Genomic DNA, 15912 nt, shown 5'->3' with positions numbered 1-15912 from the left:
TATTTGATTTGACATTTTATATCTGTCTATATTTATCTGAAAATGTAAGCCAGATATACATATTATTTCAGTCATTTACTTTTAAATATCAACACTTTGGCATTGTTAAGTAATTTTGTTCTTATACCATGATCTAAAATATAAAATAAAATTAAAATAATACGAAACAAATAATGTTGTTTGGGTAATTTTTCTTTTATAATAAGATCACAGATATGGCTGGTTACTTTTCTATTTCACCAATAGCTTCCTGTGGCTCTGATAGTCTCCGAAGTATGAAGTTATTATTAATTATGAAGTGGTTACTTCTAATGTTAGATGAGAACTCTTGTGATATCATTTACTTTATATTCAATTTATATTTAATGCGTTCATAGATACACTCTGATTTAGTGAAGTTAATAATCACTTTAATCTATACTCTGGCTTTTTTCTTTAATTCAATGGATAGTTATGAGAAATAAGGTTTTTGAGTAAGGTTTTCTGAGCCATCAAAATACATTTTCTCAGCTTCCTGAAGGAGGGCTCTCCCATCCCCATGTGGTAGCTTACAGAACTCCCTCCTATTCAGAACCTCAAGATGAACCCGGTGTCTTCTGACCCTCAGCATCTGTGAGGACACCTGAAGCTGGCCTCACTTCTATTCATCTCTTGTTCTTGTTTACTTCTGCATTGCTAAGAGCATTCTGCATTTACCTTACTGTTAAAGTCTGCTGCCACAGTACTTCTGGGTATGGTTAATTATCACAGACACTATTCAGTACAGTGCCTGATGCACCTCCCTCTCTCATGGTAACTTCCCTTGTGCTGAGATCCAGTTGTAATCACTGATTATAGAGAGCACGTCATGCCTTAACCGGCAATACATTTTCTTAGTTGCATAGCTGAAAATAGCAGTATATTTTAAGAGCAGTCTAAGATTTGATGGAAGAACATTTTCTACCAATATTTTCTGTTTGTGTTCTCCTCTTCCTTATCACAATGTGAAGGGTCTGCATGCACCCACCAAGTGTGCTTCTATCGCTGTCCTATATCAAATGCCTTTCTTCCCCTCCCCGTTGCTTCTTCCTGTCTAACGTGTAATTTGTATGTCACCATTGTACTCACATCCCCAAGCACACTTTTTAAAATCTTAACTCCATGACTTTTATTTCCTTTTGAGTATTTAAAAGTTAATACTCAGATATAAACTTTCACAAAATATCAAGGACATATGAGAACAAAATAATTTTATTTTTTCTTTTAAAAACATATTCTTTTATTCTTCCTTGTTTAAGTTCAGAAAGAAAACCAGTGTTAACATCTGGCAGTGTTTTCGGGGTTTCTTTGAATAAAATTACATCCGTACGAATCTCTATAAACCATATGACAAACTATATAGCACAGCAGAGTGTGGACTTAGACACACACAGACCTGGCTGACTTCAACAATAATATCTTCAGAATATCAACAAGCATGATTATTTCTGAGCCAGTGGGCCAATAAGAAACAATTCCACAATTTACAATTATTTTTAAACAAGCAGGACAAAGTTTTCTGGAGAAAAATATCAGTGTTAGTAAAACCTTTCCTAGTATGAGCTCCATGCATACACAGAGCAGAGTGAACAGGTTGCGTTCAGAAAGTCTTGGAACTTGACTGGTCACACTGTCAGCCTGCATGCTGCCTGACAGTCTGGACCCTTTCCCATGTAGACCTTGTATCTACTTGATGAAACAGCAAGGAACATGCTCGTCCCCATGATTTCCCATTCTCACAAGTAGTAAATTTCGAATCACTTCTCGAGATGAGCTGATGGACAAAAAGCTATCCTGCAGTTTAAATGCACACAAGTGTTGTCAGCTGTCTTCAAAAGAATTGACGAATGTCGTCATTTCTGACCCTCGCCTTTTGTATTTTGCCTGTTTGCCAGCATAAGGTATTATTAAATTAAATCTGTTTTTCTGAATTTAATCTATATGCCCCATCTAGTTTTGAAAGGTATCCACAGTTTTATTATAATTTTCAATAGCATTGTGTTTTTGCTTGTTATTCACTCTGATTACAGTCTGCTTTTATTAATTCGTACAGATTATGCATTGAGATTTTTTACTTTCATGAAATAATATAGCAAGTTTTAAATGTTTTCTTAGATTTATGACTGCTTAAGGGATCTCCGTCTTAGAATGTTTTATGTTGTAAAATAAAGTGCCCCAGAGTGGATAATTTAGAATCAATGGGCATTCATTTGGCTGCCAATTCTGGAGGATAGGGGGTTCAATGTGAAGACACTGGCATGTGCAAAGAGTCTTCACGTTCTGCCATTCCTGGGAGGAACACAGAAGTGAGGAAGTACTATATAGTAGAGAGAGGATGTGGCCGGGACTCTTCCTTCGGTCTAGAATCCTATGCTACCACAATTAACTCCTCTCCTACTTAATGTAGATGTTTTAGTTAGAGTTTTACTTCTGTGAACAGACACAGAAGTTACTTCTGTGAACAGACACATGACCAAGGCAAGTTTTATAAGGACAACATTTAATTGGGGCTGGCTTACAGGTTCAGAGGTTCAGTCCATTCTCATCAAGGCAGGAACATGGCAGTATCCAGGCAGTCATGGTACAAGAGGAGCTGAGAGTTCTACATCTTCATCTGAAGGCTGCTAGCAGAATATTGACTTCCAGGCAGCTAGGATGAGGGTTTTAAAGCCCACACCCACAGTGACACACCTACTCCAACAAGGTCACGCCTACTCCAACATGGCCATACCTTCTAATAGTGCCACTCCCTGGGCCAAGCATATATAAGCCATAACAGTAAACCAGGCTGGACTTAGACTCATGGTAATCCTCCTGCCTCAGCCTCCTAAGAGCTGGGGTTACAACTGTGAATCATGACATAGAGCATTCAGCTATCCGTAAATGATCCATTTTCTCTACACTGCTACACTAGGGATTAGATTTTAGCACAAGGAATTTCAAGGACATATTCCAATACAACATTGTAAGGATTAAAAAAAAAATCAAATGTGTTCTAATAATTTTTATGGTATTTTCCTGTTGTTGTTGATGATGATGTTGAACATGGAATAACGGGTACATCTGAAACTTATTTTACTTTGAATACATCTAGTCTTATTTATGCTTTTTTATAATGATGAACTGAACATTTCAACATCATTTATTGAATATTCCCTCTTCCCACAGTGCCCAGATTTTCAACATCACATCAATTATAGACTAATATTGAATAATGTATTTAGTCCTGCTTCTAAACTGTTTTTTAATTGGTCTGCCATCTATTTCTGAAAATGTACAAGTTTCAAGTTCTGCAGCCCTAAAATAGATTTTATATCTTGGATAAATACCTTACTTCCCCAACCCTCTTCTAAATTTTCATCACTAATTTAATGGATAGTCCCCTTCATTAATCATGCTGTAATTATATTGAAATTATAGTTGATTTATGTGTTAATTTACAGAGAATTTAATCCATACATTATTAATTTTTTAAATTATAAACAGATCTTTATCTCAAGAGTTTTTGAAATTTTTAGGTTTCTCAGTGTTTTTCCTAAATAAATCACATATTTTTTGTATTAAATCCTTAGTCATCTCAGTTTTTCTTTTATTTCTTAATATGTGATATTTTTGAAAGTAAAGAGTTTTTATAGTTTTTATAGATGTGTATTGTGTGTGTGTGTGTGTCACTGTGTTTGTGTCTGTGCATGCACATATCTGTGGAGATACCTCTGGAGGTCAACAAAAAAGCATTAGATGCCAGGGAGCTAGAATTATAGGCATGAGCTGCTCAGTGTGGGTACTTGGGAAACAAATTTGGGAGCCGTCTTTATTGTTTTTCCAAACTCTTTTATGTCTGGGAAAATTATTTACTTTTGTATATAGCAACCTGCTGAATAATTAATTGCAGTGTTCTCTTTGTGACTTGAGTTGATTCTTCTGATGTTTCTGTGTATCTGATCATATCATGGATGGTTGGTTGGGAATACTTTCATTCCCTACTTTCCAAGTGTGTAGACTTTCTTTCTTTCCTTCTTTCCTTCTTTTTTTCTTTCTTTCTTTCTTTCTTTCTTTCTTTCTTTCTTTCTTTCTTTCTTTCTTTCTTTCTTTTTTCTTTTGGCATTTGGCTTTGGCTTTTGGCTAGCCAGTGTGATGACTGATGCATGAGCTATGCTGGTGTGTAAGCATTTTGTCTACCTTCTGAGCCTTCTAGGGTATGTTTCTGTTTCTTTTCAATGTGATGGAGTGGAAGTCGTAGGTGGAACCTGATCATTGGAATGTACTTCACAATTTAGCATCTATTTCTTTTGTTTACACATACTGATTCCCACATGCTTGGTCTTACATTTTAATATCCTGACAATTTAACTGATTTCTTTGAAGGTAGCATATTGAAAGGTTTCTTTTGGCCTTGCCAATGGCAAAGCGGCAATGGCAGAAAGTATGGTCAAAATCCAACTGTGTTTTAACTACTGCATTGTTTTTCAGTGTTGAAACTAAAGGACAGCTGACTAATCCTTCATCAAGAACCTTTGGGCAATATGTTATTCTGCAAATGGTACTTGGAACCTTTAAGAAATACGATCTCCAATAAAAAATGGAAAGATTTTGTGCATTCTGTCAGAGTTCTACTCTCTCACCACAAATTCAGTGTAGTTGGCAGCCGTTTCTATAGCTTGAGGCCTTGTTTCATGACTGGGTCTTAATTTGTAGCAATGAGGATTGTTGTTTTCATCTTTTTATTTACTTACTTTATTAATATGAGTAAGATAAATGTAGAAAATGACACTATGAACTTCCTACCAAATACAGCTGGCTTGCTTTAGCCATTAGCCTTTGATAACGCTCCTTTTCATCTTATCTTCTCTGATAATGTTTATCTTGCCTTATATTTTATGAAGAACACAAAACAAGTCCTTCTATCATAAACACATTCTTACTTTTTCTTATGTTTTGTTTTCTTAATCCCTCTTTTAAGATTTGATCCTTTCTATCTCACTAGGCCATTTTTTTCTACTTAAAAAATATTTCATCTTTATCTACTTTGCTTGTTTGCTTATAATCAAAAGAGAAGAAAAATGTTCACAATTTACAAAATAACCAGCTATGTATAGTGTCTTTGAAAGTGTCTATGATTGCTATGGAGATAAGGAGACTGCAGAATATGCTGATGAGGGTTTATGCTGCAGGCTAACTTAGTGTCCAGCGCTTCTACTAAATAAATGCAGTCTAGGTGACATATGTTTAAAGCAGCCTGTTTGATATGAGATCAATGTAACTTCATTGTTAAGAGTTGTCTATTTTTCTCATCATTAGCTGGTACTATAGCTGGTGCCAAACACTAGTCCACAGTAATTTTCATTTTCTGAATATTTGAATATTACTTAAATTTCCATTTTAAAGAGTAATTTAGTGTCACGGGAGCCAAGTAATTATTTTAATATCTGAATTGTAAATCATGTTTACAATCCTCCACATACTGGAGCTGTTGAAGGACAAAATACCTATCTATATTTAAGTGCTATATTCGTGTGAATGGTTAAAACTAAAAAGAAATTTTATTATTTGTGGATCATATTGGTTCTATATTTAATTTGTAAAATTAAAGATTTGGAAAGTTTTCTGACTTTTAACAAGTTTCATTGGGGAACTTACAAGTTGAATGAGGTTAATAATGACTATTTTAAGGTTCAGGGTTTTTTTATCTTATGATTACCCCCTTTTTTCTATTTATTCAGAAATCAATTATTTACATTATGTCTTGGCTCAGGTTTTGCCTATGAGTTTGTTCATACTCCTTGAACTATTTTATGGTTACACAGCTTGAATTTACATCTTAGTTGAGCAAAGGAAGAAAGAAAAGAGGGGCTTGTAATAATTATGTTCACATGCTAAGACTTGCTTTTTGGTCTTGCCCAGATTTTGAAATGCATGGACCTATTTCTCTGCTATGAAGAATATCAAAGGAGGGGCAGAAGAGAAGACTCAGGGTTCAAGATCAATTCCTATGATGGTCCACAACAGCCTGCAACCCCAGTTCTGGGATGTCTAATACCATTTTCTGATTTTCACTGATATTTGCACACAAGTGGAACATGTGCACATACATATATGTATGCATAATGAAAATAAACCTTAAAAAAGGAATAAAGAACGTGTCTTCTTATGTTTACTGTTGATACTTCTGTTTCTCAGCAAGCATTGCACGGTTACCTGGACTTTGAAATGTTGGAATAATTTACAGAAGTGTGAGAACTGAAGCTCAGCTGCATTCAACAGAACACTTTTTCCAAAGGGAAGTTTTCAAAATATTCAAGTTGATGTCAGATCTGGTTCCCTTTCAGATGTTTGTGCTTTAAGGTAATCTGTAATAGGGCACGATCTCATTTTCCTAAATAGTCAAAAGCTATTGGAGCATGCAAGTTAGTCTTAGTGCATATTCATTTACTGAATTATGATGTCACTCTGAGAAGCTGCCATACAGATTATATTTCTAGATGGAGTTTCATAACTGAATATGGGAGTTTCAATGAGCTTGGTGATGGTTAATAGTTCTGAACTCGTGACTGCTAAAACCTAATTCAAAATAAAATGTGCAACAAATCTGAGGCGCTTCCAGCTGCACTCTTCCCTGTCACATCATGCAAAGGTATTGTCGCTTTGTTCTGGGCACACAGCACACACTTGGCACTAAGTATGTCCCCACCATCCAAAGCCAGAGAAGACCACCTGAAACACCACAGTTTAGATTTAAGTGTGTTATCAACTGCAGTGCTTTTATAGTTATGGAGATGTACTTGGAATTATGTTATGATTATGAAAAAAACCCTTGTATATATCTTCCTACCACTATTTCTCATTATGTTAAATGCTGCACGAGTATGTCTCCAGATTGTATTGACATAGAATGTTGAATTTTGAATGTTTTCAGTTGAGCTACTGATTTGATCGGTTTTCAAGTACTTTATGACTCCAGCTGTATATGTAGGGAGGATGGCCTTGTCGGGCATAGGTGGAAGAGAAGATCTTTGGTCCCATGAAGGCTGAACACTGAGTGGGGGGGAATTTGAGGGTGGGGAGGTGGGAGTGGGGGGTAGGTGGGGGCACACCCTCATAGAAGCAGGAGGAAGGGGATGGGATAAGGGGTTCCTGGGTGGTGGGGGGAATGGGGTAAGGGGATAAAATTTGAAATGTAAATATAATATTCAATAAAAAATTAAAATGTGAAATTCAAAAAAAATAATAACCCAAAACATGCACGTGACTCTGTACTACATATACCTGTGTAAAGTGGTTTTCTCAGTACTGATCATTATATAATAAAAACATTGATCAACTCTGAGAAATGATTAAGATATTGTGTAATCTGCAGTTTTATATTAACCAATATCTGAATCTTTATGTTAAAAAAATATACTTGCAGAAGAGTCAAGTTGAGTTCTAGGCTCCCACACTAGATCATTTACACACACACACACACAGAGAGAGAGAGAGAGAGAGAGAGAGAGAGAGAGAGAGAGAGAGAGAGAGAACTAAAATATTAAATCTTATATAAAGAAGTCATGCATGGAAAAAAGTTTAAGAAGCCTTAGTTAGACAACAATCTCTAACCTCTTCCTATCTCTGAGAACCGGATCAAAATACGACATTCAACCTTTGTCTACACCAGCAGAGTGAAGTATTGAATAAATTTATTAACCAGATATTTCAGACAAAAAAGCTACTATTGAAGACAAAGCACAGATTTGAAACTAGAATGGTTTTGATTGGATTTAGCAGGTAATTGTTCTGCTCCCCAGACAGCAGGCAGCTCCTGTACCTGTTGCTGTCTGTGCTTTGTCTCGTAAGTGTCCAGATTTTTGGGATAAGACCCCTACTAGCTGCTACTAGAACTGCAATTACTTTTTGAAAAAAAAAATCCTATGTATTCTTGCTGAATACAAGGATGCTTTTTCTACTTTTTATTATGTAATTTAGCAAGAAGAGCCACTTTGACTGTGAAAATAAAGGAGGTTCTTTTGTTTGTTGCTATTTTAAAGTCTCCATCCCTACTTTTGCACTTTTTTCCCTTTTGGTAGCTAAAGCCAGTATCTCTGAACGTTTTCTTTGTTTAAGTGTACAAAGGGAAACGATCCACTCCACTAAATGAGACAGCTAAAAATCCGGTGCAGGGTCAGTAAGACATGCCTGCAGTTGGCTACTGAGAAGAAATGGAAATGTAAGGTTGTTGATAAGAACCAGATAGTTTAGATTTCAGTCTTTACCCTCTCACTGAAGTTGAGGCCCAAAAGGTGTGAGCCGAGCTGTTCTCACGGAAGCTTATTTACCTGACTGACTTACAGAAGAAGCACAGTTGATCAATGTGGATCAAAGAAACTCAGCCTTGCAGGGTGGTATTAGCAAGATTAGAGATGTAGCTTATCTGATTGTGTGTGTGTGTGTGTGTGTGTGTGTGTGTGTGTGTGTGTGGTATATGTATGTGTGTATCTGCATGTGTGGTATATGTGTATTCACATGTGCATGTGTATGGTAGGTGTGGTGTGTATATGTGTATATCTATCTGTGTATGGTATATGTATATATGTGCTCTGTGTGTATGTGTATTTGTGGTATGTGTATTGGAATGTCACTGGAAAATTCAAGACAGGAAGATGGCAACTAGACTAAGAAAAAAAAAATCACAGGAAATTTAGTCTAATTTGCTTCTAGGAAAATGAAGGGCCGAGACAAGGAGGTCAGGAAGAGGTGCACTTCTGGCTTTCCCATGGTCTCAGGAGCTTTTCCAGTGGATTTAAAGCACAATTTCCAAAGTGTCCATTGAGTAGCACAATGTTGCCACTCCAAGTTGTTGACAGGGAGGGCTGCAGGTGCTGCCGTAAATTCACAGGATCTGGTCATAAATGCCTACAGAACAATTCCTTCGAGCTTAGTTTCTTCCTCACTTGGGTCAGTTTGAAATGAAGATGCCCCATTTTAATTTCTTTGGGGTATAAAGCTATTAGAAATGGATATTCTGGAAACTGATTTAAGCCTATATCCAACAAAACAGCAGGTCTCCTCAAAATACACTCGTGCATGAAGCATGCTTACAGCATGAAATACCCTAAAAGGATAATGGAAACCAGTGTGGCTTTGTAGAGGCAACAACTGGCTAACATCTTTATATAGCAGGTGTCAAAAAGAAGAAATATTACCTTCTATAACAGAAGTGGTAAGGCCAGTAATGAGAAAATAGTCTCCAATTATTGCTATATACAATTTTTTTAAATGACTGGGGCTAGGGAGATGCTGTTCTTGGCAAAGTGCTGGACACACATGGACCTGTGTTCAGATTTCCAGCTCATGTAGGAGCTGTGGGCATTGGTGCATTTTGATCCTATTTAGAAAAAAATTGAGAATGATGTCTGGCATCAATATCTGGCTTCCACACATATGTTCACACAGCTACACACAGATGCACACATGTATACACACTCTAACAAGCACATACAGCACTCACATAGCATGTATGTGCACACACATGAACTGGCATGTCATGTTTGAGTAGCAGCAACCTTTTTTTTTTTTTTTAACAAAATAAAAAAAATGTTTTCTTACATTGGCAAATAGCCTAGATTTAAAGATGGACTCTTATAAAACAGTCTTTGTTTTAGGTTTGTACTTCCAGACATTTTTAAGGAAAATGGCTCCATTTATTTAATGTACAAAACATATACTTACTAATCTTAAACCCCATGGGAATATCATCATGAATAACACACAAACCTGTCCTATGCAGACCTACCTACTAGTCACAGAAATCAAAATAGGTAGTCAGTGATTGAATAGTATAAAAAAGTACACTGTATTTTGTTCAGAGCTCATGAGAGGCAATTGGGTCTTTCATCTGGATAGATTCTGGAAAATACCTGCAACAGATAAATTTGAGCTATATTTTAAATGCTAAGCAGCCTTTAAAATTATTATCTTTGAGATTCCATACATGCATATAATCGATTTTAACCACATTCAGCCCCTATTCCTCCCCATAACTCCTCCCAGGCCCACCTCCCACTTCCACACTGTCTCAGCTACGGCTTCTATTGCTCAGAGGAGACACTGTGATCACAAGGACTGTTATAAAGAGTAGCATTTAACTGGGAGCTGGCTTGAGGTCAGGGTTTTAGTCCATTGACATCATGGTGGAAGCATGGTGGCATGAAGCAGACAATGTACTGGAAAAAAGAAGCTGAGAGTTCTATATTTGGATCTGAAGGCAGCATGAAAAGAGAATGATACTGGGCCTGGCTTGAGCATCTGAAACCTCAAAGCCTGCCCCCAGTGACACATTTCCTCCAACAAGGCCACACCTCCTCCAACAAGTCCACACCTACTCCAACAAGTTCACATTCTAACAGTGCATTTCCCTATGAGCCTGTGGAGGGTCATTTTTATTCAGACCACTACACCCATCTCCCTCAAATTTACTGCATACTTTTTATAATTTTTTTTTATAAGCCCTCATGTCTAATTTGTTCTGTCTGTCTACTATACCACCTGGGGCCATGCACTGGATCATGGTTTGCCTACCAGGAGCCATGCCACTCAAAAACCTGACAAACCCTCCCTCAAAAGCTACCAACTGTAAATAGCATCTCAGATGGGGGTTGGGGTTCATGAGCCTCTCCAACCTCCTTGCTAGAATATTGGCAGGCTTTATCTAGTGCAGATAACTATGGCTGTTGTAGGTTCATAATGGCAGCTGCCCAGTCATGTCTAGAAGACAGTGCGTCATTCTCTTTGTCCCTGACATCTGCCTCTCTCCATCCCTTCTACCAGGGTCCCTGAGACACGGTTGGAGGAAATGTGACATAGACATCCCATTTCCGGCTGAGTACTTTACTAACCTTCATTCTCCATACACTGAAGTTTTTAATTTCTTCATCAATCAGCATCGACTGCACAGACAAACTTCTCTATGAAGGCCTGACAGTTGCCCCGATATATGGGTATAGGGCTAGAAATTTAGAGAGCAGTTTGATACTATGCAAATTTAGAAAAATAATAGTAAGTTTTCACCCCTAGAACTTAAGCCTCCTAATTACTGGCTCTTGATCATATTATAGTATCAGATATGCATTTCTTCCTTAAATCCAACCAGAAAGTAATTGGTTACCTCATAAAATTTGTGCCATTATTATATCCATTGACATATATTGCCAATCATTAGAGTGGCTCATAAGATTGACAGCATGGTAAACTGTTGATGACTTTTCTTCTCTAATAGCCCGTACAACACCATCAGTTACTATGGGAGACAGGAAATAAGTGGAAGCTTCTACTTTGATTTCTCCATGTACTGTGACTAATATGTGTGAGGTCTTCAGGAATAGAGTCACGTTTTTGTGGGAAACCTAGAGCAACAGCAATAGCTTGTATTGTTTGGGGGGATTTCAGGGCATAAGGAGGAAACCAATAGGGAGGTGTAAGTATGGTAAGAGGTGAAAGGGTATGGCAGAGAAGGGAACTGAGGGAGCTAATGATCACTAAGGATACTTGAGAAAGAATTTAATTGGAGTTACCCTAAATTGCTTTTAAGTAAACAAATGGAGCATCAATTCTCTTTCATGCTGGGAGCACATGCATGGCCAGTGAGCTCCTATGTAATAATTAAACACATAGTGTGTTTAATATGTATTTGTGTACCAGCTGAGTGTATGAATAAACTAAATATTATACTTGATAGCAACACAAATTAAAGTCAAAAGAGACAGAGACAACAAACTGAAAATCTAGGCCTTCTATGTCATCAGAAAGTTGATTTTTAGAACCTGTACTCAAGGCAACACTGAACCAGCTTGGTTTTATGTTTTGAAGTGGTATCATTTAAGCAAGTGACAGTGAGTGATTGTGACTTTATAATGGTCTGCCTTATATGGTGGTGGAGTGGGTACCAATTATTTGGAACCTGGCAGTAAGGAAAGAAGGGTCCCTTCCATGGATAAATTGTAAACCAACAACTCTCTGAAGGGTCAAACTTTATCTATCACTTCCCAGAGAAGAGCAGGCAGCAGTTTTAAATATCCCTCTTTGTCACGGATGCCCAGTTCTAACACAGAACTTGGTTTAGCTTAGTCTTGGGACATTCTTGGCACAGACTTTCAACACTAGTCTGTACATTGTAGTTATCCATTATATGCTGGGCCTATCTAATAGATTGCACATTCCTGAGGACAAGAAACAGACCTGGTTTTCTTGGAATCTCACATCTTTACACATTTAACACTTGAAGCCCATAGCATGACAAATTGAGTAATAGACTCTTTGCATTTCAAAATTTCAAAGGTCTGTATCTAGGAAGAGAATGAGTTATGTTCTCTAGAGGACTGGTCATGCTGTTGGGAAGAGAAGCTATTTCTATGCAGGGCTTGGTTACTAATGGCCTTTCACAGTAGGTCTTTCTGCCTTCCCCTTGCTGACAAGGTCACTTCCTGATCCTGAGTGACAAGGATGCTTCAAGGCAGAGGGCCTTGTGTATGGAGGGATTAGCCATCTTGTAGTCACACAGTGATTTCTTTTTATCTCACTTCCTAAAGCTTTCAAGTTAAAGATGGTGACAATTTCTCTAATATTGGAAAAAGAAGAATAAATAAAGCCACCTGAGTTCTCAAAGCAACACCTTGAGGCTCTATGAAAGAAGAATTTTCTAATAATTGTCACATTCAGGCACTACTCTTATGACATTAAAAAGTTTTCCTTTGGCCTGTAAGGATTTGAGTAACTAAGAATGATGTTGGGAAGGCCTGGTTCACACCTATATTTTAATCACATGAGAGAATTCTTCCCCTCCACCCCCTCTCTCCATGAATTGATTTTCATGTTTTACCAAAGAAGGAAGGTGGGATTTATAAATTCAGGAGCAACAAAGCAGGTGCCAAAGCCAGTAAAATCTCCATTCAGCAGGCCAGTGAAGCTCACACACCGAGGAAAAAGACCATTTTATTAAATATCACCTGAAGACAGCAGAATTGAAAGCAGCAGAAAGACAAATGGCCACTGAGAAATTTAGTGCTATGGGACACACACTGTATTTTTCAGCCTTTGCCATATTTACTGAAAAATCAATGGCAGATCTCCTGTCGTGTGACTGCGGTGTGACAAACCCTTATTACAGGTTAACACCCTATTACACCAGTTCATTTGTGTAAAAGTTTCTGCCAGCTGAGCAAGTATTCATCGCCAAGAAGAAACAAAGAGCAGACTCTTCAGAGAATCTGAGGAAAAGAAACTTGTCTGAAAAATAAAGATAATGACTGATTTTTGTTTCCACGTTCATTTTATACCCAACAAACTTAAGTTTACCCCAGAAAAGATAGTCTCAGCAGTGAGCACGGATACAGGGTGGGGATACAGAGAAAGACAATGAGAAGGATAAAATGTTAGAAGTGAGGGGGAATGGGTACCCAGCGAGACCATTTTCAATTCTTGAGTAAATAAGGCCATTGATGTGGCTATTGTGTTTTAACACCCAACTCAAGAAAGACCTGGTCAGACTCATGACTCACAGGGAATCATGAGACAAAATCCTCACCAGGTCAGTGCTCATGAATATTTTATACCCAGGAATATTTCACTCTTGTTGAGTGAGTGAGTGAGTGCATGTATGTGTGTAAAGAGAGAAACAGAGAGACACACAAATACACATAGAGAGAGACACAATGAGAGACACACAGAGACAGAAAGATACAGAGACAGAGACACAGAGAGTGACAGAGACAAAGAGACAGACAGAGAGAAGACACATACCGGACTATGGGAGATACTACACTTTATATACTTTCACAATGAGCTTACTTATAGTTTTCTTCTATGTGACCTGATAACCTGACATACATACAACCCTAGAACAATGATGTAATGAATCTTTGTGGCAACTACTAAGCTGTGTTGGAGGGATGGTGTTCATGTTGGAGCAGGATAAGGAAAGATACACTTTAATGTGTACTAAGGAGTGGATGAACACTATAGTCTGTAGGATGGTCTCTCTGCTTTTTTCTTTCTGTCTCTATGTCTCTGTCTGTCTGTCTGTCTGTCTGTCTATCTCCCTCTTTATACATGCCTATGTGTATCCCCCTTTATTTCTCTCCTCTCTCATTTGGCCTTTTTATTCAAGCTTAGGATTTTAAATTTCCTTTTTGTAGATACCTGACTGGTCTGATTAAGCCACATGATTTACCTGTTAGTTGTGCTTGCAGTATAGTTGCCATGGTTTCATGAGAACTTAGAAGCCTGAGAAGAAAATGTACCCAAATAGAAAGCCATTCTGCTACCCCATGGAGGTCACCTCCAGATTCTCAAAGTTTTTCCAAAAAAAAGGACCCTTTCCTCAAGACTTTGGAAGAACATACGGTATTTAGAAGGGATGGTAGCACTGGGCTGGAAGTGTATTTACTACAGTTGATTTACATTCTTGTATACTTCTCAGTGTGAGCTGACAAAGTGGATCAAGTCAAAATGATTTCAATCTCTGAAACCTGAGTATGTAAATTAATAGTACAAATTTCTGTAAGGTATGAAGAATGTGAGAAATTCATCAAAAGGTCCTGGGGCAGAACAATCTCCAGTGCCGTTGGCATGTTCCTCCTTGTGGCCAGTACACACTCCTTCCTTCCTTAGCTCACTTTGCCTAGTAATCTCGCATCCCAGCGTTGGATCACTCCATCTGATTTCTGCCTTTTCAGTATTATGGTTGGCAAATCAATGCTGAACAAATGAATTGATGTTGCCATTTTTAGACTACCCGCATAAGTAAAATTCACTTTGCTAGTTTTGCAATAACCAAAATTTTATGTATATACTGCTCAACTAATGAAACACTATGTTTTATATTATAAATCTATGAGCTTGGATGAAAAAAGAAAAGTTATGGGGAATGTTTGACTTGAGGAAAAGAAACTAGGATCTGGTAGAAAAAAAAGTAATATCAATACTACTATAGTGATACTACCATATAATAGATTATGTATAATGATAATAGATTTTAAAATTGATTATTTTAAATAATAAATTTTAAAAAAATAGTAGATTTTAAAAACAACAATATATTGTTAAAAATTGCATCATGCACATATACATCAACATCTACATTTATCATCTCCATCTACTACAACTATACATAGGCCTCCACCTACACATACATACACATACATACAAATACATACAAAACAGTAGCTGCCAAGTTATTTGTCTCGCATGTCATGCTCTTTTATGACATTGTTGTCATGTGCATTACACAGTGTTTAATTCTTTGAATTCAGGCTGACACAAGTGGACAGTCCCATAAGTGTTAAAGGACTTTGGATTCCATGCCATCTACTGTGTGCAGGGCACGTGCATGCAGTTGCAAAGGTGGTAGAAATGAGGACTACAAAGACTGGAGTGGAGACTGCAGCTCCATCAGTTACCCGTGAGTCGGGGCAGGGCCATGTGGGGAATTAGACACATTTGCCCTGATCCTCAGCCTGTAAATGGGTACCCTCCTGACAGTTTCAAAGTGGTTCTGGCGGTGTTTAACTTCTCTCCCTGTGGGGGGCTAATCTTATAAAGATTTCAGCCACACAAGCAACAGTGTCTGGGGTGTAATGATCACTTTGAAGTTTGTTTGCTCGCCAGTGCATTTAAACAGTTTAAATGTTCCAGGAATAGGATTAGATGCCCCAGTGAATTCATTTCATTTACCCCCAGCAGTGGTTCCCCAATACTCGGAGAGCTTTACATGGTATCAATTTAGAGGCATGCTGCTTCTGAAGATTTTCCCCTTCACCCTCTGAATTTTCTACTTCTCTCAGGGTCTCACTTAGAAAATATTAGAGCCTAAGTCTCAGTAGAGAGTATTATTATTATTATTATTATTATTATTATTATTATTATTAT

This window comes from Arvicanthis niloticus, chromosome 2 (genome assembly GCF_011762505.2).
Source record: "Arvicanthis niloticus isolate mArvNil1 chromosome 2, mArvNil1.pat.X, whole genome shotgun sequence".
NCBI lineage: Eukaryota > Metazoa > Chordata > Mammalia > Rodentia > Muridae > Arvicanthis > Arvicanthis niloticus.
Note: the sequence above shows the minus strand (reverse complement) of the source record.